This window comes from Puma concolor, chromosome F2 (assembly GCF_028749965.1).
Source record: "Puma concolor isolate L17-30 chromosome F2, mPumCon1.1.hap2, whole genome shotgun sequence".
Taxonomy (NCBI): domain Eukaryota; kingdom Metazoa; phylum Chordata; class Mammalia; order Carnivora; family Felidae; genus Puma; species Puma concolor.
The window spans coordinates 79,404,906-79,431,922 of NC_141684.1; the positions used below are offsets into that span (position 1 = coordinate 79,404,906).

The following is a 27,017-nucleotide window of genomic DNA, read 5'->3' on the forward strand; positions in this document are numbered from 1 at the left end:
TTAATTGTTTTTGTTAACTGTTGACATTTTGTTAACGATTTTGGGTTGTTTTGTAACATCAATTTTAATTTAAGAACACCTCATAACTGAGTTCTTTCTCTAAAGGTTGATAAAACACTTAATGTTTCCAGAAGAATATTATATTCAATTTAAAATTCACTCTTAAATTTACCTAAGTACCAACACAAGATTAGAGGGACATCAAGGTTACTCTTAAGGTTATTTTTAAATATATAGTGAAACTGTGGTTCGGCGAAGTCAGATGACTTACCCAAGGCCATACAACTAAGTGGGATATTCCATACAAAACCTCTGTTTACAAGTTTTGTTTAAGGAAAGATGTTTGACCTTAACATAGTACAAAATGTTACTAGTTTTGTTCTATGGTAATGAAGTAAAAGTACATGAGCCGGCTGCCATATCTCTACCCACTTTGGCTAAGTTTTAGTAAGCAATTAAAAAACTCACAGCAATTATACACTAACATTTAAAATATGACTTGAATAACTTTGTAAAACATCATTATGAGCAAACCATAGTACCATCTGTATAAACAAATGAGATTTTCTTGCAAGAGTTTTGTCTTCATCAAGGCTGAGTATGAATAAAGCCATGAGATGTACCAAGACCCAAGGGAAGAAATTAGCAGCAATGTAAACTGGTTCTCTTTTTATTACTTAGGGAGGAGGGAAAAGTTTTACTCTTCTATTGATATAGCAGAATGGTTAAGAACAAAGTATTAAAGTTTTTCCTTCCATCCCAGGCATAAACATTAACTGAAAACACCTATGTTGCACGAGACAGCCTGTGCCCTGACCACACGGAATTTATATTCTACCACAGGCATAAAAGAGGTCTACACTGAATGGTACTGGCTACACACTAGTGCAAGTCTACATTTCACTGAGCTTCAGCTCTCCTACAAGTCTAATGAAATTAGTATTAGTTCCTCAGTTACATGGAGAGATGCAGTTTTGATCATAAAAAGAGATAATGCATGAAAAGTGGATAATACAAAGTTAGAAACATGGTAAGCTAGCAATTAAGATGAGCTACTATTTTAAGGACCATCTTATGGGAAGGGTTCGTATTTTTTTTTTTTTCCCTCAACCAGGCTAGATGATCTTTTAAAACGACATTTTATATTTGATTTTCCTCTTTGTAATAACAGCATAGTGATTATATCTGAAGTAGGCACCAAATAATCAGTGGTTAGCTCACTGACCAACTGGCTTAATGAATGAGTGGCTATTATAGTAGTCAATATTTTGCTTTTCATCTTTGCACTCTTTTGAGACTTTTCATTGGTGTGTTTAATAGCCACATTGTGTACTAAAACATAATCTCTGGGGCGCCTGGGTGGCTCAGTCGGTTAAGCGTCCAACTTCAGCTCAGGTCATGATCTCGCGGTCCGCGAGTTCGAGCCCCGCGTCGGGCTCTGGGCTGATGGCTCGGAGCCTGGAGCCTGCTTCCGATTCTGTGTCTCCCTCTCTCTCTGCCCCTCCCCCGTTCATGCTGTGTCTCTCTCTGTCTCAAAAATAAATAAATGTTAAAAAAAATAAAAAAAAAATAAAACATAATCTCTTCCAAAAAGATACTGTACTCCTTTAGTATCTAATTGACACAATATCTCTAAAAAGTAAAATTTTTAAAAATATAGAATGATGCAAAAATCACAGGCAATATGAAAAAAAGATAAATTGGACTTCATCAAAATTTAAACTTTTGTACATCTAAAGACACTATCAACAAAATGAAACACAACCCACAGAATAGGAGAAAATATTTTCAAATTATATACCTGACAAAGGATTGATATTTGTAATACATAAATAACTATAACTCAACAACAACAAAAAGCAACCTGGTTAAAAATGGGCAAAGGGTTTGAACAGACATCTCTCCAAAGAAGACACACACATGGCCAATAAGCACATGAAAAGATGCTCATCATCACTAATCATTAGGGAGATGGAAATCAAAACCACATCCCAATTCACACTAAGATAGCTATCATAAAAAAATAAAAACAGTAACAAATGTTGACAATGACAAGGAGAAATAGGAATTGTTGTGCATTGCTGGGAGGGATGTAAAATGATGCAGATGCTGTAGAAAACTATATGGCAGCTCCTTAGGAAAAGTTTCCTTGGGGAAAAAAAATTAAACACAGAATTACTATTACAATCCAATAATTCCACTTCTGAGAAAATAGAACTCAGAACTCACAGTAGAACTGTGGCTGGAAACAGAGACTCAAACAGACTTTTTTTTTGTATATCCATGTTCAAATAGCATTTATCATAGTAGCCAAAGTGTAGAAATCACCCAAATATCTATCGATGGGTATACAAACTGTGGTGTGTGAGTAAGTAAGTAAGTAAATAAATAAATAAATAAATGGATTCAGCCTTAAAAAGGAAGGCAATTCTGGTACATGCTAAACATGAATGAACCTTGGAAACATTATACTAAGTGAAATAAGCCAAAAGGACAAATATTATATGATTCTACTTACATGAGGTATGTAGTCAAATTCACAGAGAAAAAAAAAATAGAATGTTGGTCCCCAAGGTTTAGGGGAAGGGGGAATTCTTGTTTTCCCATAAAATTCAGTTTGGGATGATGACCGATTTCGAGAGATGGACAGTAGTGATAGTTGCACAACACTATGAATGTACTTAATTCCACAAAACTGTATGCTTAAAAATGGTTGAAACAGAAAACTTGTTATGTACATTTTACTGTAACTAAAAAGTTATAAAGTTAAAAATAAGACAAATGTCCAGAAAAATTCTTTTGAATATTAAAATAACAGTGATTAAAATAATGAAAATGAGTTATGTAATATCAGTGTATTAATGATGATGGAGGAGTTCTAAAAATTTTTGACACAATTCTCTGAATAGACTACTCATTTCTTTAAAAAATTCATTTCTTTAATTTCTAAATACTTTAGCCATTTCAAAACACATTATTCTATATATTAAAGTAGAAATATTTCTTTTTTTTCAACGTTTATTTATTTTTGGGACAGAGAGAGAGACAGAGCATGAACGGGGGAGGGGCAGAGAGAGAGGGAGACACAGAATCGGAAACAGGCTGCAGGCTCTGAGCCATCAGCCCCAGAGCCTGATGCGGGGCTTGAACTCACGGACCGCGAGATCGTGACCTGGCTGAAGTCGGACGCTTAACCGACTGCGCCACCCAGGCGCCCCTAAAGTAGAAATATTTCTTATGGCCATTCACTAACCTGTTTGCAATGTCTATGTACTTTTTCTGTTACAAAGGTCCTTCTTCTACTTAAACCAAATGTCTCACATTGCAATTTCATCTCATGTCTTCTTTTTCAATGTCTAGTGGATTTGTTGTATTTGCTTTATTAAAGATGATTCAATATCCCCAATTAAAAAAATGTGGCAATTCAGCTATCTTTAAGGAAGCAATTTTCATCTGAAATTTGCACAAACTTTCATTTCCTTCGCAGGGCAAGAGACAATGATTGGAACAGAGCCAAAATGAATTCCTGAGACTGAAGCTTTTCCATCACGGAGCTCTGGCTGCATTGCAGTCACGGTGGTTTAGGTAAATCCCTGTGATGTTACCAAAACAAGGACCATCTGCTCCCAGGCCACACTCCCATACTGCTAGAGAGCTGTGTTTCTTGGCTGCATTTAATTAAGGCAGAGGCTTATTAGCTTTCTGTGACCAATCTGTTTTATGTTTAATTATAACTTGCTTTCTTAATGTGCTATGTACTTTAGGAATAAAAGATTAAGAATAGCAAAGTTGTGAAATTTAAATACACATATTTTTCTAACTTTTCCTTTTGGAATGTTCAATTGCAAAGTATGTATAATAGAAGCGATTCAGTACTTCCAGAACAGTTTCCTTCTGATCAAATACTTGCATTATCTGGAAACTAAAATAAATATTCAATGCAGAACTGGAGGTCAAGCCTTTTCCACTCTTATCTAATTCCTCATTCTCCCAAGTTAGCTACATTGTGCTAAAACTGAAAAAAGAAAAAGCATAAGGAAATTAGTATCTTGTTTGGGTAATTTCATATTTTGATTCATGAACAGGAATAGAAAACACTTCACAAACCAATCTTTAAGCGAGGAGATAATTCTGTTAACACATGAGTTATCAGTACCTGTTTTCCTCAGTGGAAGTCATACCGACATTCATTTTTTTTAATTCAATAAAAATTGACCTAAGAAACTAGAAATAACTAGCCAAAATCTGTGAAAAATGAGCTCGTAGCTCTGACAGACGTGGAGCCGCATCTTTGTTGCCTGGCTTCAAGTTTACCAAGTTTGTGTAGTATATACTGCATGCTGTTCGGCGCCCGTGGTTTGAACAGAACTTCGCACATTAGGAAGAGACAGACACACAGGCAGAGACTAGCTGGGACAGGGCTGGCCGCTCCCCAGCCTTGTCACCTTGGATGTCAGCTCTACTGCATGGTGCTACATCTGCAAGAAAGGAAGTTATTTTTGTCACACGTAGGGAAGTTATGTTGGCTACAGGCGGGGGATGGTTGGATCACAGAATTAACTGAGAACTACTACAACTTAATCTCCTGTCCATCCAGACACGGTGCAAGGCACTGGGGGTCACAAAATACATAGGCGAGTCAGGGCACTCCTTACAGCTCCCCAGGAGGTTTCAAATCTGTGGTCCTGGGCCATGAGGCTTGTCCTGAGCTCACCTCTCCCCAGAAGTCCCTCATCTCCTATCCTAGGGCTCCCGCGGCCCACTGGGCTCCATGCTCTACCCCGCAAGTGTTAAGCACACTTCACCCTCAGGACATTTGCACTGCTGTTTCCTGGGCTAAAAGACTCATCTGCAGATACTATCCTCACTTCACTCAGGGCTATGCTCAAATACCACCTCTGCCCTCAGGCCTTCCAGGCAACAACTATGCTTTTGTAGACTTCTTGTTCCAACACAGGGTACCCCTGAGCCGGTCTGTTTATCTCCATAATATATATTCCTACCTGATGTACCATAAACCTGTTTGTTCACTGATTTATTGTTTGTCTCTCCCACAAGAATATAAGCTTCGCGAGGGCAGGGACTTTGTTTTGTTCGATGTTGTGTTCCCATGGATTGAGAACAGTGTCTGAAATGTAGAAGATAAGTAAGTAAATAATTGTTTGGGGAAATAAGTGAATGAATGAAGGCATAATTCTGGGGGAGAGAGACAAATAGGTCAAAACACTCGGAGCAACACTTCTGGGCGGGGGGCCAGAGAAAAGGTGCCCCAGACAAGTGATATCTGAGAGGGATCTTAAAGAGAGATGTGCCAGGCAGAAAAGGAGGAAAAAGAGCATTATATTGCAGGAGGGCAAACACAGGAAGGCACAGAGGCACAGAGTTACAACACTATTAGGTTCAAGGAAAGGTGGAACATTAAGCTTCATACGCCACGTGGTTTCAAGTGGAGAAATTACACTATTACAGCCGGCACCTAATTCAACACAGGAAGTCAGACTCCTGGCACACTCAGCTGGGTAATTTGAGTAGCATTAACAGACTATTCACAAAGGTGGATCAGGGTTTAAAGATACCAAAAAGGGCTCACGTCACTCCCCGGGAACCCTTTGCCAAGCCTAGGCCTGAAGTGGAAATAGAAGACAGGCCAGACCCAGAGAGGGCAATGAGGAGGGACACGACCCACCCTGGGATCTCCCAGAGGCCACGGAGGAAAGGCGTGCCTCGACCTCCCCTTCCCCCAGCCTCCTATCACCTTCAGGGCCTCCCACTAGCTGAATCTTAACTGGAAGCCTAAGGTGGGAGGCTTTTGTTGATGTGGTCCATAGGGCAGGACAGACAAAATTCTGAGGGACCATGAGAAGATACCCACCACAAGAGAACTTTCTGTAGTGGGAAAAACTCTTCATAGAGCACCTTGAGATGGATGGTGAAACCCCAAATTTATGACCCGACAACCAAAAATGTTCATCATTTTAGTGCCCGCACAGGCAGCAATGAGAGAAGTTTGCTTTGCTTCAGAGGAGGAGGGGAGAATGTGAGGAGAGAGAAGGGCAAGGGAGAGAACTCTTGTGTCTGCCGTATGCAATGTAGCTTCTCCCCAAGGACCACAGACCTTCAGCAGCCTGCATATTCCTGAGTAGATCCATGGTTTTTGTGAGTAGATTATCTTTGTGTGTGTGTGTGTGAGAGAGATCTCATAAAGGAACTAGGTTTCACATATGGGACAACCCACCAGCCCTTGCAGAAACACAACTAAAGAGGTAGAACAGGTCCTCAAGTTCCCATAAATCTTTTAGGGCTATTAGTTTTCCACAGGCTACAAAATTGCCAAGCTTCGTCCAATTCTACCTAGATCTTTTGGTTCCAAAGAGTTGTAACTTTAGTTGTAGCTTACAATTATTAAGAAGTGTGGATTTTTTTTTTCCCCTCCAAGCAATGGTCCAAATATGCAGGAATTTATGTAGGAGGTTGTCATGGTGGGTTTGTGGAAGGTGGGCAGAGTGTCCACTTAAAAGAGGTTGTAAAAATAGGTTAGGCAAGAAAGACAATGCCCCCACCTATGACAAAGCCGCTGAGAATGTTCTGGGCTCTTGGAAAAATGTATGGCTCTACACTTAGGCCATGAATATCATCCTTATTAAATCACTCAGGGCCCGAGTTCACATATACTTAGTCCTTAAAATGTCTCACTTAACATCTGCCCTTTGTTCAACTGCCACTAATCACTTCCCGTGTGCATTTTCTGAGGGGTTTTTCTTTCACTCCTTGGGTTTCTTTTAGATAGAGGTCATAACTTCTCTTTTCTCCCCCATGCAATGTCACACTGTGGTTCCTCTAGAGCTCCTGTCTTTCATACACACTCCTTACCATCTGGTATTTTCATGAATTAATCATTCTAACCAGCAAATGATGGTTTCACCTTACTAGTACGAAAGGAAATTTAAAGTCCCTGTTATGTTATATTGGAAGACAGAAAGGTGATGTCTTTAAACACTAAATGACATTTCTTCTCTTTAGGAAAAAAAAAAAAATTTCAGGAAAACAAATACTGACCGAACACGGTAAATTTGAGCATTCGGAAAAGGCCAGAGTTCTCATAATACCATCAACATAACCCAAAGTCACTGTATATAAGCACCTACTGTCCCACATGCTTATCTGAAAAGGCATGACTTCAAAGGAATGTCGAAATTTAAAAGACCATTGTCCTTGGTAGAGACACTAATTTCCTAGAATTCAATGGTCCTGTTTCCTGTAATTTTCATCTTTGGGAAAACCATGGTTTCCATGAGATGTGACATTTATTAATGACATTGTTTTTAAAAGTTGTTTGAAAGTCATCTAACATGAGCCACTTTCTAATACATACACACGAATAAAGTTACATATTGAGCCGCAGATAAAATCCATCCACACTCTTACATTTATCAACTCAAAAATGAATAAACAAATAAAACATACTTTCATGTACTGTAATGTACCCTATGGCTATAAGCATAGTTATTTTAATAGACTGATCTATCATCGATTTTTAAAAATTTTGATAGAGCCGGCTAAAACCTTGCTGAACTTTGCTTTGTGGTGCACTGCAGAAGCATTGAAGAAAATCCCTATGTACAAAGCTTTACCCGTGGCATACGTGCCACGCTCATACCCAAATGGTATTATTTTTTGGAATACACGCTCTTGGATTGCTTGAACCACTCAACTGCTTCTTAGTAGTTTACAAAACAGAAAAAGAATTAAGGACTCTAATGTGATATTAAAGGTTAGGTCAGAAATGTTAAATAAAGGAAACTGCTATTCAAAGAGCATGCATTTTGCATGTGAGAATCCGGAATAACGGTTACTAGGTTCTTTATTCTCATTCCGTCTAAAATTATAAAAAATGCAAAACATCAGGTAGCTTATTCAATGCCAGCGTACCTCAAAAGTTATGAATTTGTACTCTAATAATGGACTGGAACTGTGTTTCTCCAAGGGCGATTCTCAAAACACCCGCATCAGGATTATCTAAGATGTGTATCAAAAACGCCATTTCCCGAATGTGCCCCAAGACACTTGAGTACTCCTGAAGCCCACAGCGTGGGCTCTACTGCCGTGGGAAAAGAGGTCTCCTTAACCTCTGCATATCTGGCCTTGATAACCTGCGTCAAGGAACATGTGGCACCCCTTTCAGTCTGGTAAGATACGGTTCAAAACAGAAAGAGAACAAAAACACGAGATGTTCTTTGCTCTTTACATCTTGCTCTAGAGTTTCTGTGTGCTTGAAACTTTGTTCTATTTTTGTTACAATACAGACTCGTTCTTCCCTCAGTGCTCTGGACTAAGGAAGTCGGAGGTGTGATTTAGTGCTACTGATGGTATAAAGGAGGGCCGAGTGTCTCCTCGCCAGGGGCAAGGCAGCCTTTACCAAGGTCGGCTGTGGGTTTACTTAACAAGCCGATTATGTGGCTCTCATCATGTGCTAGCCAATGTTCTGACCGCTTTACCAGTAGTGTTGACTTACACAAACCTCTAGATAAGCCTATCAGGTAGGTGTTATTGTTATCCCCGTGACACATTATGAATGAACGCTTTTTTTTTTTTTTTGTCACCTCTCTTGAGAGCATAGTGTCTCAAGTTCTCGGAACTTTGAAACGCACCACCAAAAAACAAAACACAACAAAAAACTCTGCGAAAGTAGAAAATGGAGAAATTGGTGCCTAAAATGTATTTCCTTGAAGTGTTCCTGGGCATGGAAAATCAGACTACTGAAAATTCTTCTGCTGGGGGTCCTACTTAGAGCTCTGGTATAAATTTGGGACGTACCAAAGGGAAAGAGATGTCACCCCTGAAACTCCGGGCGCTGCCTGAGACCTTGCCCCTCCAAACACTTAGGTGGAAGTCTCCTCCTCCCTTCGGCCTGGCCAAGCTGCATTCAAGGAGCCTCCTCGTCCCCTCTGCGGCCCCAATGACAGGCAAACACCAGCTAAGGCAATACGTTAATCTTTAATAAAAGAGCCAATATTTTGCAATGTGGGCATCCCCAGAAGCTGCGCTTCACGTTTACAATGGTAAACCGTAATCACGGCGTTAACTATTTCTCTAAATTGTTCCGAGGCACGAGAACCGGACTTCAAGTTGGCAAAGGGAGAACAGGGCACAACTCACGGGAAAGTCCCTCTCAGGAGGACACAGCTTCAAGCAGCCAGACTTGCGGTGTCTGTCCACTCCAGGTGGACCTGGAAGGGCGTATCTGAAAATTAAACGTGTGTCAGACTTTTTCTTTTAACTCCTTGTAATCTCCACATTTCATAGAGAAGAGGACCGTGGAAAGGAATCAACGTCTCCTAACGGTTGATTATATGATGCATTCACTTCCTTTTTTAGTGACTCGGGCAATTAAAACAGAGCAGTCAGTAGAGTTTCTCGTATCAGCTAATATATATTACATTTTAAATGATGTGACATTGTTTATGATCCCCAAATGATAAAACATCGGGCCTAAAATTAATTTTTCTAGGTGTATTAGTCAGGATTCTCTAGAAAAAAAAGAACCAATAAAAACATACGCATGTATCTCTCTATAAACACACACACACACACACACACACACACACACACACACACACACACACTCTTTAACATATCTATAAACATGTCTGTGTGTCTGCCTGCCTATTTATCTATCAGAAGAGGGAGAGAGATTTATTTTTTTTGTGTAAAATCTTGGGTTTTTTATTTATGTTTTATTTTTTATTATATGAAATTTATTGTCAAATTAGTTTCCATACAACACCCGGTGCTCATCCCAAAAGATGCCCTCTTCAATGCCCATCACCTACCCGCCCCTCCCTCCCACCCCCTATCAACCCTCAGTTTGTTCTCAGTTTTTAAGAGTCTCTTATGCTTTGGCTCTCTCTCCCACTCTAACCTCTTTTTTTTTTCCTTCCTCTCCCCCATGGGTTTCTGTTAAGTTTCTCAGGATCCACATAAGAGTGAAAACATATGGTATCTGTCTTTCTCTTTATGCCTTATTTCACTTAGCATAACACCCTCCAGTTCCATCCATGTTGCTACAAAGGGCCATATTTCATTCTTCCTCATTGCCACGTAGTACTCCATTGTGTATATAAACCACAATTTCTTTATCCATTCATCAGTTGATGGACATTTAGGCTCTTTCCACAATTTGGCTATTGTTGTGAGTGCTGCTATAAACATTGGGGTACAAGTGCCCCTACTCATCAGCACTCCTGGATCCCTTGGGTCAATTCCTAGCAGTACTACTGCTGGGTCATAGGGTAGGTCTATTTTTACTTTTTTGAGGAGCCTCCACAGTGTTTTCCAGAGTGGCTGCAGCAGTTTGCATTCCTACCAACAGTGCAAGAGGGTTTCCATCTGTCCCCATCCTCACCAGCATCTACAGTTTCCTGATTTGTTCATTTTAGCCACTGTGACCCATGTGAGGTGGTATCTCAGTGTGGCTTTGATTTGTATTTCCCTGATGAGGAGCGATGTTGAGCATCTTCCCATGTGCCTGTTGGCCATCTGGATGTCTTCTTCAGAGAAGTGTCTATTCATGTTTTCTGCCCATTTCTTCACTGGATTATTTGTTTTTCAGGTGTGGAGTTTGGTGAGCTCTTTATAGATTTTGGATACTAGCCCTTTGTCCGATTTGTCATTTGCAAGTATCTTGTCCCATTCTGTTGGTTGCCTTTTAGTTTTGTCGATTGTTTCCTTTGCTGTGCAGAAGGGAGAGACATTTATTTTAAAGAATCGGTCAAGTGATTGTGGGAACCAGTTAATCCAAACTCAGCAGGGTGAGCTGTCAGACAGGAGATGAGGAGAAAACTGATATTGCAGTGCAAGTCCAAAGGCAGTCTGGAGCACAGTTCCCTCTTTCTCAGAGGGCCTCAATCATTTTTCTTGTAAGACCTTCAACTGATTGGATAAGGCCTGCCCACAGGATGAAAGATAATCTACTTTACTCCAAGTCTACTGATTTAAATGTTAATCCCATCCAAACTATACCTTCACAGCAACACCTAGACTGGTATCTGACCAAATATCTAGGTACAATGGCCTACCTAGTCAAGTTGCCACATAAAATTAACTATCACAGTAGGAAAATGATCAATGTTGTGTTGATGGGTACTTTGATTTAGTAACATTTCCCTTTTTAAATAGAATTTTGGAACTAGAAAGGTTTTTAAAGATGAAACATCTTAAAATCAGAGATGTGTAAAGGATGGCCCCACATGATGCTTGAGAAGTATCAGAGTTCACTGCTGCACCCCCAGAACAAAAAGCACCCCTGGAACTTAGGAGTGAATTCGCTCTATTCTAACACACACAGCACTGCCGTGTGTCAGGCATTGTTCTTCTCAAACATTATCATCAAGTCCTCGAACCTATCTTGGGAAGCGGGTACTCTATTATTTCCATTTTACAGACACGGAAACAGAGTCATGGAGATACAGCTCACGTTGCTGATGGAGCCGAGCTCACGCTCAAGCTCAGCCAGTGTGACTCGTCATCCATTTGTTGGCAAGCAAGGCTTCTGGCAGTTTTGTTATTTCTCTGAGTTCTGGGAGACCACAGCCCCCCAGTTCTCCCCCCTGAAGTCTCTCTATTGGCCCCGCAGTCCCATTCAGAATTCTTCACCATCCTTCACACTGCCTGGGATGGGCAATGGGGTAGGGCCAGGAAAACTTATTTTACAATCGTACAGCCTTTCCTGCAGAAGTGCTCTAGCGTTATTTTCAGAATCTGACGTTTGATGCATATTTTGCATTTCTTACTCTTTTCAGTTTTCTGCAAAAAGTAGATAATAGTAAAAGTTGTTCCTATCATCCTATGTTATTTGCAAGACCTGTAAGTAATTCAACTCCAAATTCACAGCTGTGTGAAAAAAGAAATTATTTCACCATATTTATTTAATTCTAAGTGCAAAATGGGGAAATATTTCTTCTCTTCCTACTCATGCCTTCCCAATTGAATTAGGGTCCCAAAGTCAACTCCTAATCTGCGTTTATACTGGTGTTTTCACAGGCCAGAATAGGCAACCAGAAATCCTTACAGAATGAGATCCTACAGGACTCATAATGCACAGGGCTTTAATCTCAGAGGTAACTCACCAGGCATGCCTAGAACTCAGATTAAGACTCTAACAAGAAGATGATATGGAGACCACTTCAAATAGTTTGCCTTGTGCCCAAGGTGGGCAAGTGCTTGTCCTCAGTCAGGAGAAAGATGGAATGTCTCTGGGCTCCATTCGGAGGCAAAGGTGAACGTGGATTTGAGAAGGTGGACCTTGTTACTCAACTATCCCTTGACCTGGGTACACTTGTTTCATATAACTTGACAGAAGAGAAAGCGATACCCCATGCTCCCTTCGGAGGAAATTGTGTGAAAGTGCTAAATAGTTAAATAGTAAAACAAAACATAAAAACAAAATCTCTCAGTTCCTGCAGACACAGATGTATTGGCACTAATCAGGAAGCACATATGGATCTGTCTTAGAACACTGTTTTCACAGTTTGATCCTGTGAGCTTATTAGAAATGCAAATTAATGTGCCCCATTCATATCTACTAAATCAGAATCTCTGGAAAGAGAATGAACCAATTTAGAGTTTTAACAAGTTTTCTATGTGATTCTTGGGCACATTAGAGTTTGAGAGCTACTGCTTCAGCAAATATTTTTAAAAAATGTTTATTTGTCTTGGGGGGGGGGTAGAGAGGGAGAGGGAGAGGGAGAGGGAGAGGGAGAGATAGAGGGAGAGGGAGAGAGAGAGGGAGAGGGAGAGAAAGACCATGCATGAGCAGGTGAAGGGCAGAGAGAGAGAGAGAGGGAGAGAGAGAATCCCAAGCAGGCTCCACGCTCAGTGTGGAGCCCAACCCCACGACACGAGACCACGACCTGACCGGATACCAACAGCTGGATGCTCAACCAACTGAGCCACCTAGGCTCCCCACGAATATTTTTTGTTATACCTCAACCTCAATCTAGAGGTGACACTTACCCCTTTCCCACCCACAGAAAGCAGGGTATAAATTCATCCCGTCAGTACAATCCATGCAAAATACAGGAGTTAAAGCCTGCTTGAGAGACAGCATAGTGTAGTGCAGTGGTTCTCAAAGAGTAGGTTTTGTTGCATTGAAGATTTGTAGCAATCTTCGGGAAGCCAGCCAGTCTGCATGAGGCACTGCTCTGGCTCTCAGGATACATCAGGGGATAGGTCATCGAGGGAGAGAAAGAACAAAGCACCTGCTTCGCTTCACGGAGCTCACTCCCAGGGCAGGGCAACACTTGAGAATGCATAAATGGCACAACTTCTCATGGAGAGGAGTGCTACAAAGAAAATAAAACAGGTGCATTGGCTACACAGCACAGCAATGGGGGGAAGGGGCAAGAGGGAAAACTCTGGGAAGTCAACTTTTCAGACGAGAAATAAGAGACAGCAAATGAGAGATAGTAAAATGTAAACTGCACAGCATGTGTTATGTTATATATCTGTAAGAATTGTGATGAGTAAGATTCAAGAAAGCATGTAACCACATCTAGAAAAGGCTTTCGGATGATATGAAACCAAAATCAGGTATTTGACTGACCCTACTTTGGAAGCATTAGGTATTCTTAGAGATCAAAGGGAATTTATTACTAGAAATTGAAATACAGAGCAGTTAGAGGTGCAGCAACAGAATGACAAGTGGCCACTTGAGGCTCAGCTACAAGGAAGCCCAGGCATTTGGTGCAGAACAGCATGAAGCAAAAACTGGGAAGAGGGTCAACAGAACTCACACAACAAGAAGGAAAATCTGCAACAGATAAACCCAGCTTGCTGAAATTTGTACTAGTTCTAAATGAAGAAATATTGAAAGCTAATTTAGAAACACCAATTTAAGAACATTAATGTATGTTCTGCAAAATTTGTTGCCTAAAATTATGCATACTTGAACTGTAAACTACACAATTCTCATTCTGTAGTAGTCCTTCCATTAAAATCCTTTTTATAGTCCATATTTATCAAGTCCCAGGTTGAACAACCCATCTAATTTAATTACAATTATAATTTTATTACAAATAATAAAAATGATATGACCTTGAGAGCTCACAGAGATTGGAAGTTGGGAAGAGAAAATGGGAAGTGAATGCCATCCTTTTACAGAGTGGAAAATTGAGAGGCTGTTTATGCTGGATAGAGCAGGAAACATAGGCTTACATAGATTTTTCTAAAGATAGAAGATATAGAAACAATAAATTCACAGGAATAAAATAGAAGAGAAGTAATAGTGAAGGGAACAATTTCCATATCCGTTATTGGAAGAGGATGATGAAGTCTAGATTAGATGATAATCGATCAATAAATGGCAGTTCATGCATAATTTTAGAATAAGGAAATAGGCACTACCAAAATTTTAAAGGGAATGGTTAGAAGTAGTGTCCCATGGGAAGGGTGGGTCAGGGGTAAGGAAGGATGGGCGAAGGGACTGTTGACCTTAAGTTCTACAGGAAGATTCGGTTTTTATTAACCATGAGACACCTCACTTCGATACAATTTAAATATGGAAATTAAAAAAAAAAAACTTTCCAGGCATCGTTGTAAATAAATATGTGGACCAGTGGACCTGTCAGTGAATTCTAAGTGCACACTGTTCTCATGCTTAGAAGCTCACAACAGGACGCAATAAATAGCCTTTGAGGCACTGATGACCAGTGTGCTGCCTGAGGACAGCCAGCATCAGAATCACCTGGGGCACGTGTCACACAGTAAAATCCCTGAGCTCAATTCAGAACCACTGACTCTGAACCTAAGAGACAGGAGGACGGTGGCAAACAGCATTTTTAACACACGAGGCTTCTGTGGATACGAATGTCATAAGACTAAGTCTTGACAGTATTTTAAGCACTAGATTCTATGAAAATCCGAGGTGACAAGACAAACAATACTTCTGAAATTGAATGCAGGGGCTAGAGTTAATGTCGGAACCCACGGCTACTACATACCTGAAATGTGAGCTCCCAGAACCCCTGCCTCAGTAGGAAAGTGAGGAGCACAGCACTTTGCACCATGCTGACAGTGACAGGGAGAAGTGGCACATCTCTAGTCTGCAGGAGCAAGAGGAGCAGCAGTTAAGGTCAAGAGATGACAAACAACAGAAATGAACTACTGGGACCTCATCGAGATAAGCCAGCTTCTGCACAGTGAAGGAGACAATCAGCAAAACTAAAAGGCAACCGATGGAATGGGAGAAGATAACTGCAAAGGACATATCAGATAAAGGGTTAGTATCCAAAATCTAATAAAGAACTTACCAAACTCAACACCCAAAAAATACTTTCGTGAAGAAATGGGCAGAGGACATGGATAGACACTTTTTGAAAGAAGACATCCAGATGGCGCACAGACTCATGGAAAGATGCTCAACATCACTCATCATCAGGGAAATACACATCAAAACCACAATGAGATCCCACTTCACACCTGTCAGAATATCTCATGTTAACCTCTCAGGCAACAACAGATGTTGGCGAGGATGTGGAGAGAGAGGATGTCTTCTGCACTGCTGGTGGGAATGCAAACTGGTGTAATCAGTCTGGAGAACGGTATGGAGGTTCCTCAAAAAATTAAAAATAGAACTATCCTACAACCCAGCAATCGTACCACTAGGTATTTATCCACAAAAAAATGCTGATTTGAAGAGACAGATGCATGCCCAATGTTTATAGCAGCACTATCAACAACAGCCAAAGTATGAAAGAGCCTGAATGTCCATCAATGGATGAATGGATAAAGAAGATGTGGTGTATATACATACAATGGAGTATCACTCAGAGATAAAAAAGAATGAAATCTTGCCATCTGCAACAATGTGGATAGAACCAGAGTATATTACGCTAAGTGAGGTCAGTCAGAGAAAGATACATATATGATTTCATGCATATGTGGAATTTAAGAAACAAAACAGACGAACACAGGGGAAGGGAAGGAGAAATTAGATAAAAATGGAAAGGGGAAAGGGAGACAAACCATAAGAGACTTAAATACAGAGAACAAACTGGGTTGCTGGAGGCATGCTGGGTGGGAGGATGGGCTAAGGGGGTAAAGGGCAGTAAGGAGGGCACTTGTCGGGATGAGCCCTGGGGGTTTATATGTAAATGATGGATCACTAAATCCTGTTCCTGAAACCATTACACTGTCTATTAACTTGGATTTAAATAAAATTTAAAGAGAGAGAGAGAGAGAGAGAGAGAGAGAGAGAGATGACAGAACCTACACCAGGCTTGCAGCAGGTGGGCATCAGAGGCACCCATCCCAGGACACTGCCAAGCGAAGGTGTGCATTTGAAATGAAGTAGGACCTTTAGTCATTGAACTGGTGAGATCCGGGGGCTAAGGACTATTTCTCCTAACACAATTATTTATTCACAGTCTTTGAATACTCCTTGCTGGGGCTGGTGTTGCCTGAGAAAGAAAATGATGATGGAAGGAGAAGGACGAGGAGGAGAAGATTGTCAGTGTTTTCCTTGAGATCAATATACAGAAAATATTTTAAATCAACATACATATTTTTAGCAAGACTTACTAAGCACAGTTTGTGGTTCACTTGTAACATTTGTTGACCCTCTAATATGTGTCTGACATTGCGGTATGGAAGGTGAGGAAGAGAAAATGCTTGCCCTCAAAGCTACAGTTCAGTTAGAGGAGCAAACCGGTAGACAATTATGAAAGTGATGGAGGTGGTCGGACTCTCCCTGGAAAAGTTAGAAATGGGAGTGCACTTCGAATGGAAAGTCAAAGATCTAACAGACCCACTGGCAGGCTGCAGCTATGAACACTCTGACGGAACTAGAGAGACTGTGGTGATAGCTGACCATGGAGGGGAAGCCTGTGGCTGTGGCCGTTCTCATTGAGGCTGCTCACTAGAATCGTCTTTTCAAAAGTAATTAAAAAAGACTTTAAAAAATAGTAAGTGGTCAGTGAAAATGAGGAAGTAGGCAACTGTAAGCACTCATCCGTCCACAGAAGCATTAAAAAAAAAATCAAAGGGAAACGATCAGAGCTACCTTTGGAAAACAGCCATTACTAAATGCTGAATAAAGGTAAAAACTGAAAAATGGTAGAAAAGCTTCATGGCATTTTTACTTTCCCTTGCCGCACCCCCTCCCCAGCTCAGGGGTGGTCTTGAAGAAGGCCACCCACATTCCCAGTGTGGGACTCTGGTCTCTGGCTCTGGAAGGAGCAGAGCAGAACTTATTTGCAAAGAATTGGGTCTCTATGTTTTATTTTTTTTTTTAATTTTTTTTTTTCAACGTTTATTTATTTTTGGGACAGAGAGAGACAGAGCATGAACGGGGGAGGGGCAGAGAGAGAGGGAGACACAGAATCGGAAACAGGCTCCAGGCTCTGAGCCATCAGCCCAGAGCCCGACGCGGGGCTTGAACTCACGGACCGTGAGATCGTGACCTGGCTGAAGTCGGACGCTTAACCGACTGCGCCACCCAGGCGCCCCAAGGGTCTCTATGTTTTAATCTGTCTGAGGCTATCTGAAGGACGGACAGGAAGGATTTGTTTTTGTTTCAACTCAGAGCTCAGGCTGGAAAGGCAGTAGGTAGTCCTCAAATCATTCTAAAATGAACTAGCAGCCTGTAGTCACCTGGACAAAAATTACAGTTGAGGTGTATGACAGAGTGCCAAAAAGTTAAAGGGAAAGCTGGAAAGAGAGTGTCTTTAGGGAAGAAGGGCATGCAAAATCTTCCATGTACATTATGGAATTTAGAGGGCTATGCATACAGCCAAGACTGGATATATATTCACAGAAGGAGTGAGAAAGCCTTAAGCTTTCACTTCTGGCTGATTTCTGGGCTTAGTGAACTCAGGAAGAACATGGAGACAATACTCTAAATGGGCTGGCTAAATACTGATGGAGTGCACTAGCAAACAGCCAAACTGCAAAGACTGGGAGAGGAGTGTGTGTGTGTGTGTGTGTGTGTGTGTGTGTGTGTTGTGTGCTTGGCATTTTTGTTTCTTCTTCTTTTTCTTCTTGTTCTTCCCCTTTTTTTCCCCTTAGTTCATGGTGTTCAAGGAAATTACTCTCAAAACACTAGCTGAATACTACCTAAAGGAAAAGAGGCTTCAGAGACCACACATGACAAAGAACACACACTTTACAAAAATACTTTAGAAGGGTCACTAAACAAAAACATCCCACAGCACACAACAAAAACAAATGCTGAGGAAGGGGAAAAATCTGATTTCCAGTTTTACTACATTATACTGTTCAAAATGTCCAGTTTTCAATAAGAAATTATGAAGCATACAAAGAAACAGGAAAGCATGGCCCTTCACAGAAGTAACAGAAACTGACTGAGGAAATACAGATTTGGACTTATTAAACAATGACATTAAATCAACTGCCTTAATTATGCAAAAAAAATCCAGCGTAGTCAGGACAATTATGTATAAACAAACAGAGGATAGCAGTAAAGATATAGACATTATAAAAAGGAACAAAATAGAAATTCTGGAATTGAAAAGTACAATAGTTGAAATGAAAGTGAAATTAAAGAAAACCTAAATAAATGGAAAGACATCCAATGTTCATGGATTGGAAGACTTAATATAGTTAAGATGGCAATCTACAGATTCAATAAAATCCCTATCAAAATACCACTGTTTTTTTAAAATTTCTGCAAAGGTTGAAAGCTTTTCCTCAAAACTTATATGGATTGTGAAGAGCTGTGAATAGCCAAACAATGTTAGAAAAGAAAAACAAAGCTGGAGGACTCATACTTCCCAATTTCAAAACGTATTATAAAGATACAGTAATCAAAGTAGTGTGTACTGGCATGAGGAAAGACATACAGACCAATGAAACAGAACAGAGAGTTGATAAATAAACCTATGTGTCTATGGATAGTTGATTTTCAACAATGGTGTCAAAACCATTCAATGGAGGAAAAAGTCTTTTCAACAAATGGGGCTGGGACAACTGGATATCCATATGCAAAAGAATGAAGTTGTACCCCCTACCTCACACCACAGGCAAAAATTAACTCAAAAAACTGGAACCATAAAACCGTTAGGAGGAAACTGAGAGGTAAAAGTCTTCATGACTTTTATTTGGCAATGGACTGATTCTTAGATACGACCAAAGCATGAGAAACAAAATAAAAAAAAAAAAAGATAGATTCAGCTTCTTGAAAACCAAAAACTTTTGCGCACTTAAGGACATTATTATCGAGAAAGTGAAAATACAACCTACAGAATGGGAGAAAACATTTGTAAATCACATATCTGATAAGGTCTAGTATCCAGAATATATAAAGAACTACAACTCAACAACAAAATAATAACAAATATCCCACTTTAAAATTAGGCAAAATATGTAGACATTTCTTTAAAGAAATATGCAAATGGCCAACAAACACATGAATAGATGCCCTACCTCATTAGTCATTAGGGAAATGCAAATCAAAACCAAAATGAGGTACCATTTCACACCTATTAGAGTGGCTATAATAAAATCAAATTGGAAATAACAAGTATTGGCAAGGGTAGATAAATTGGAATGCTCATACATTGCTGGCAGGAATGTAAACTGGTTCAGTTGCTGTGGAAAACAGTTCGGTAGTTCCTTAAAACGCTAAACACAGAATTACCATATAGCTCAGCAGTTCTATTCCCATGCATTTTGAAAGGACTAAAAGCAGGTACTAAAATCCATTTGCCGTGCATACTCATAGCAGCACTGTTCACAACATCCAAAAGGTGGAAACAGCCAAATGTCCACCAATGGATTAATGGATGAACAATTATATATACATACAGTGGAATGTTATTCAGCCATGGAAAGAATGAAGAACATTGAAGATAATTTGCTAAGCGAAAGAATTCAGACACACAAGATCACATATTGCATGATTCCATTTAGATGAAACATCCAGAAATGTTAAATATATAGAGACAGAACAAAGACTGGTGGTTTCCGGGGGGCTGGGTAAGGAGGGGGATGGGAGATAACTGCTTATTGAGAATGTGGTTTTCTTTTGAGGTGATAAAGAATTTAGAAGTAAATAGAGGTGGCTACCTCTGAATTAGTCACTTTTAAAATACTAATTTTATATTATGTTAGTTTCACCTCAACAAACAAGGCACAACAACGATAACAAAGCCTGGACATCAGCCCACACCAATTAAATCAGCATTTTCCGGCATGAGGCCCAGGAACTTTTAAGTCTTCAAAGCTATCCAGGTGATTCCAGGAATATCCAGATTTGAGAACCACTGGGCTGGATTGCGAAGAATTTGCTTTTTATTAATATTTTGTTTGTTGTTTTTCTATACTTACAGAGAAGGAAGCCGTTAAAGAATTTTAAATAGAACAATATGACAACACATGCCTTTTAAGATATTTGGTAGCAGAGTGAAGAAAAATTGAAGGGGGCTTCGACTGGAATCCATTGGGTTTGCGGGGACTCAGACTGATAGGCCCAATCCAGACAAAGCCAGTGAAAACTGACAAGACCCAAGAAATAAAACATGTGGAGGTGAAGCGCAAGGAGAAATTTGTGACCTGCAGTTTTCTGGCTCGGGCAATTGAGTAACTAGTGTTATCGTTACCTGAAAGAAAGCTCTGAGGAGACGGAGGTAAGAAGAAATGCTGGATCCCAGGCCTGCCTTTATCTAGGATGTACTGAGCTTGAGGTGATGTGCCCGCAGGACATGTGGGTAGAGCTATGCATTGGGCAGTCAGAACTATTCCTCTGGAAGTGCTGTTAATAGTGTGCTGGTGGGCTTTCCACAACATAACCTCTCCGACACTTACGAGATTCACAAAAAGGCAACAAGATAACACCAAAAATAAATTAAGACTGGCAGCGTATCTCACAATAACTGAGAAGGAATTTCCAAAAACAACACCCGAAGCATTACTAGAACGACAATAAGCAATACATGTTTTGTCACCAAAACAAAGGGAAACTTATTTCTTCCCCCAGTGCTTACCTTATGACTCTGAAGCTGAGGGTTTCTAACTACCTTAGTACATACCGAACCCTCTACTTTGAGGAAACATCTAGCCTTCTGTCTTAGTAGCTCTATGGTCGTTTCTACAACCATCGTGAAGCTCTGAATCCCAGAAATCAACAGAACAAGCACTGGCAGAGAAGGAAGAATGACTCTAGGTGCACATAATTCTAGGAAGTATAACCCCAATTACAGGAAGCTGCCTCCACAGGGCATCACAGAAGAGACTCGGCCGGAAGGATTCTCAAGTACTTGACACATCAGCCATATGTGCAGGGCCTTTGAAGAGCCTAAAAAGAGACACTATTGGGGCGCCTGGGTGGCGCAGTCGGTTAAGCGTCCGACTTCAGCCAGGTCACGATCTCGCGGTCCGTGAGTTCGAGCCCCGCGTCAGGCTCTGGGCTGATGGCTCAGAGCCTGGAGCCTGTTTCCGATTCTGTGTCTCCCTCTCTCTCTGCCCCTCCCCCGTTCATGCTCTGTCTCTCTCTGTCCCAAAAATAGATAAACGTTGAAAAAAAAATTTAAAAAAAAAAAAAAAAAAAAAAAAAAAAAAAAAAAAAAAAAAGAGACACTATTGTCTTAAAAGATGAGAGAAGGTTCTTCCCCCCTACTTCTCCTTCTAAGTATAACTAAAAATCCCTGAACGTTACATATAAAAACAAACATAAGAAAACTATGAAAGTTGGAGAGAAGATGACAAACAGGATAGGGACCTTAGGACCTAAGGAACAAACCGGTGGTGAGTTCCTGGGTTTTCTTTTTACCTCATTCTCCCAGACTGGAGAAGCTGGCAACCCAGAATCACAAATGTGATTGTGCCAAAAATAAAAACAAAAGAAAACAAAAACAGTCACAACCTACGCCTGCTATCTAGTCAAAAGTTGAGGAAATAAGACAGCTTAGCAATACAGAAAACCTTTAGACAATAACTGCTTTACTGCCAAAGAATTTAGGCAGTCTCTGGCAGCTAGAAAGGCAAGGAAGGGACTCTCCCATAGAACCTTCTGGAATGAATATCCTGCTGGAACCTTCACTGTAGTCTAAGCAGCCTGATTTTCAGAATTCTGACCTTCAGAACTGTAAGATAATAAATTTCTGTTGTTTTAAGTCACTGATGTTGTGGTAATTTTTTACAGCGTTAATAGGAAACTAATAAAGATTTTGGTACTGAGAGTGGGGTGCTGCGGAAAAACAATACCTAAGAATGTGGAAGTTGCTTTAAAATTGGGTAAAGTGTAGAGGCTAGAAGAATTTTCAGGAGAATGATGGGAAAAAGCTTAGACTGTTTTATTATTATTTTATTTTATTTTACAGAGAGAGAGAGAGAGAGAGAGACAGAACATGAGTGGGGAAGGGAGGCAGAGGAAAAGAATCTTAAACAGGCTCTGAGCTCAGCCTGGAACCCAACACGGGACTCGATTCCATGACCCTGGGACCCTGGGATCACAACCTGAGCTGAAATCAAGAGTGGATGGATGCTCAACTGACTGAGCGATCCAGGTGCCCTGAAGACTGGATTGTTTTGAATACATTGTTAGTTAAAATACGAATGTTAATGGCTCTGCTAGTGAGAACTCAGAATGAAGGACAGGGTTAAGAAAAAATGATAACAGTATTAGAGAATACTTAAATTATCATCAATAGACTGGGAATAGAACAAAGACATGAGCGCTTGGAAGGAGATGAAGAATGTTACTGGGAATCACAGGAAAAGGGATCCTTATTTTACAGCAGTATCTTAGCTGAATTGTTTCCTAATTTTGTGTGTGGTTTTTTTTTGTTTTTGTTTTTTGAGAGCGAGCAAGCTAGTGTGAGCAGGGGAGGGGCAGAGAGAGAGAGGGAGAGAGAGACTCCCAAGCAGGCTCCACACTCAGCACGGGGCTCCATCTCACAACTGGGAGATCATGACCTCAGCCGAAATCAAGAATCGGATGCTTAACCAACTGAGCAACCCAAGCATCCCGCTGTTTCCTATTTTTTATGTGGAAAGCAGAACTTACAAGTGATGGATTTACACACTGTTAATTTTTTTTTTAATGTTTATTTACTTTTGAGAGAGAGAGAGAGAGAGGCATAGTGCAAGCGGGGAAGGGGCAGTGAGGGAGACACAGAATCTGAAGCAGGTTCCAGGCTGTGAGCTGTCAGCACAGAGCCTGACACAGGGTTTGAACCCACGGTCTGTGAGATCACAAAGACACTTAACCGACTCAGCCACCCAGGTGCCCCTGGACTTACACATCGTTAAAGAAAAATAAATTTCATGATACTTGTTAAAGACAGGCTGTCACTAAAGACGGGCTGCGAGAGATTGAGCTAAACAAGAGATTGAACTGTTACAGGGACAAGTGGAGATTTATAGCCAAGGAGCAGGGTAGAGGTCAGTGGATGGAAAATTACTAAGAGGAACCATCAAGGGTAGGGGGATTCTGGCTAAACTAACTTGAGGGGACTTTTGCTGAAGACAGGCTAACAAAGGTTGGGGATGAATGTGATCAGATATCAAGGGTGGTGATTTTCACTAAACTGACCCAGCAAGGTTCTTGCTTAAAACTGAACTAAATAGGCCAAGGACAGAGCTCAAGGGCAAGGCCTAGTCAAAACAGGACTGAGGAGCCTGACTAAAGTTTGGTCGTTGGAGAGAATTTGTCAACGTTTAGCTGAGGGGATTTTCAAGCAGAGTGTTGAAGGTGAAGTCTGGTTCCTTCCTACTGCTTTAAGTAAAATGTGAGACAAAAGAGATAAACTGAAGAAAGAACTGTTAAGCAAAAAGGAATTTGGGCTTGATGATTTAGGAAATTTTCATCCTATCTGGACTGTCAAAGATGCTAAAATTGAGAGATTCACTGTCAGGAAAGCATGCTCTGAGAGACAGCCAAGAGTGAGGCTGGATAACCTTTCGGTAGTGCCTCAGAAGGACAGAAAGGTTGGAGTATTCAGTCAACAGGGGGCTCTGTGACGAGTAGGCATCTGACTCATCTGAGCAAAACCCTGGAATAAATATGGGATTATCTAGGAAAGACTTGTGGAGAAGCCTATTGCTTAATGGAGTGAATCCCTGAGACATACATGGGAGACCCACAAGGAGCTTGGCTGAAACACTGCACTGAAACGGACCAAGGCAGAAGGAAATAAAGACAGGCTGTCCACGCTGTCAGACTCCCACAGTCCTAGAGACGAGAGAGAGGCTGGTAAAACCCGACTGCAAATAACTGCTACCTTTTATGAAAAAAGAAAGATGACTCCAGGGGTGGGGCCAGGAGCCAAGGGCAAAGGTGAATCCATGAGCACAGATGATTATTCCCAGGCCTTAAAACCTAATGGAGTTTGACAAGTTGGATTTCTAAACTGCTCCCAACTAGTACGTCCTTTTCACCTTCCATTTTCTCCTCTTGGGGATGGGAATGCCAATAACTGGTATCCTACACCTGTCCCATCATCATATTTCTTGTTTTCTAGTTTCACAGGTCCCAGATTGACAGGAATCCAGAAGTCATAAAGAGCGTGTTCTTTGAGTATAATGGAATCTAACCAGAAATCACTTACAAAAAGGTAACAGAAAAAAATTTCCAAATTTAGAAATTAAACAGTATACCTCTAAACAGCCCATAGATTCAGAAAAAAAAAAAAAAAATCTTGAGGACAATAAAAAAAATTAAACTGAATGAAAATAAAAACATATAAAAATTTGTAGAACACAGACCAGCATTAAGAAGAAAATTTATAGCACTACAATGCTTATATTAGAAAAGAAGAAAGTCCCAAATAAATATGCTAAGCTCTCACCTCAAAGTACTAGAAAAAGAACAAACTAAAACTGAAGGAAGCGAAGGTAAAAATAAAAATAAAAACAGAAATCCACGAAATTGAAGGCAAGAGACAATAGAGAAAAATCAGTGAAACAAAGACATTTTTGGGTAAAGATTAATAAACTGACAGACCTCTAGGAAGACCAAAAAAACAGGAGAGAAGATACAAATTACTAATATCACTAATGAAACATGAGATATCACTACAGACCCTGCATTCATCAAAATGATAATAAAGAATACAAAGAAAACTCTGCACACATAATGTTGACAACTTAAATGAAATTACCACAACTCATCCAGTATGAAATAATGTGAACAGTTCTGTAATTACTAGGCAAATTGAATTTTTAACTAAAAACCCCCTGAAAAAGAAATCTCCAGGGACATCTGGGCAGCTCAGTCAGTTGAATGTCTGACTCTTAATTTCGGCTCAGGTCATGATGCCAGGATGGAGCCCATGCTGAACATGGAGCCTGCTTAGGATTCCCTCCTTCCCTCTCCCTCTGCTCCTCCCCCACTTGCACATGCGTGCATGAACGTGGACTCTCTCTCTCTCAAAAAAAGAGATCTCCAGGTTCAGATGGTTTCACCAAAGAATTCTACTAAATTCTAGTTTAAAGAAAATTTAACTCCAATTTACACAATCTCTTCCAAAAATCAGAAGAAAAAACACATTCTAATTCACTCAATGAAGCCAATATTACACTGATACTAAAACAAAACAGTAAAAAAAGAAAACTACACATTCATATCTCCCATGAATATAGATACAAAAATTCATTTTTGTTGTTTATTTTTTTAATTTAAATCCAAGTTAGCTAACATATAGTGTAATAATGGTTTGAGTAGATGCAAAAATTCTTAAAATATTACCAAATAGAATCCAGCAATATAGAAAAAGAATTATACACCATAACCAAATGGTGTTTATTCCAGAGATGCAATTCTGGTTCAATATTTGAAAATCGACCAATGTAATTACCCTATTAAGAGACTAAAGAAGAAAAATCACATGATTGTATCAATATATACAGAAAAAGCCTTTGACAAAATTCAATATCCATTCATGATAAAAACAAAGTAGAATATAAGAACATTTCAATTTGATAAAGAACATCTACAAAAAAACCTACAGGTAACAGTATGCTTAATGATGAAAGCTTAAATTGTTTTACCTTAAGATCAGGAAAAAGGAAGTATACGTATTCTAACCACTTACAATCAACAGAACTGGAAATTTAGGCAACACAGTCTATATAAAAATCCCAAGAAATCTACTCATGCACACACAAAAGTTCTACAACTAATAAGTGAGTTCAGCAAGGTCACAAGATATAAGGACAACATACAAATATCAGCATTTTATATACTAGCAATGAGTATGTGGAAACCAAAATTTATAATTCAATACCATTTACAACTGCTCAAAAAAGTGAAATATCTAGTTGCATATTTAACAAAATATGTACAGGATTTGTATGCTGAAAACCATTAAACACTCCTGAAAGAACCAACAAAATTACAAAGTGAGAGATATTCTGCACATATGAACGGACAAACTCAACACGGTATGTCCACTCTCTCCAAATTTTGAGATACAGATTTAATATAGTTTCTACGAAAATCCCAGGAATGTAGTTTTATAGGCGTGGACATGAATGTTTTAATACTTATATGGAAAGGAAAAACAATAAAACAGCTAAAGGAATTCTGAAGAAGAACAAAGTGGGCATAATTGTTCTGTTTTAAAACTTATATAGCTAGTGAGCCTGGGTAGCTCAGTTGTTAAGCATCTGACTTCATTCAGCTCAGGTCATGATCTCATAGTTCATGAGTTCGAGTCCCACATTGGGTGAGTTTAAACCCCACTTTGGGTGAACATCAGCCCTACTTCAGGTAAAACACAAGCCCTGGGTGAGCCCTGCTTCTCTCTCTCTCTCCGCCCTTTGTGGGATTCTCACTCTCTGCCTCTCACTCATTTGTGTCCTCTCTCTCCCTCAAAAAAACAAAAAACCCAACAACAAACTTATATAGTTAGAATGATAAAGACTATGTGGCATTGGCAGAGGGATAAACTCATAAATCAATGAAACAGAACAGAAAACACAGAAACAGTTCTATATACATACTACAAACTGTTTTTTGATAATGGTGCAAAAGCAATTCATGGAGGAAGGATAATCGTTTTAAT

At 40.0% G+C, this 27,017-nt stretch overlaps 1 protein-coding gene across 1 annotated transcript in view; it reads right to left on the reverse strand.

The window, feature by feature from the left end:
- Positions 1-8,975: 8,975 nt before the first annotated feature.
- LOC147572137 (uncharacterized) overlaps positions 8,976-27,017 on the reverse strand; it is a 36,148-nt gene continuing 18,106 nt past the window's right edge. Inside the window, exon 2 of the mRNA XM_086695296.1 lies at positions 8,976-9,241. The gene's annotated coding sequence lies outside the window, so the exon portion shown is untranslated. The remainder of the gene's footprint in view (positions 9,242-27,017) is intronic.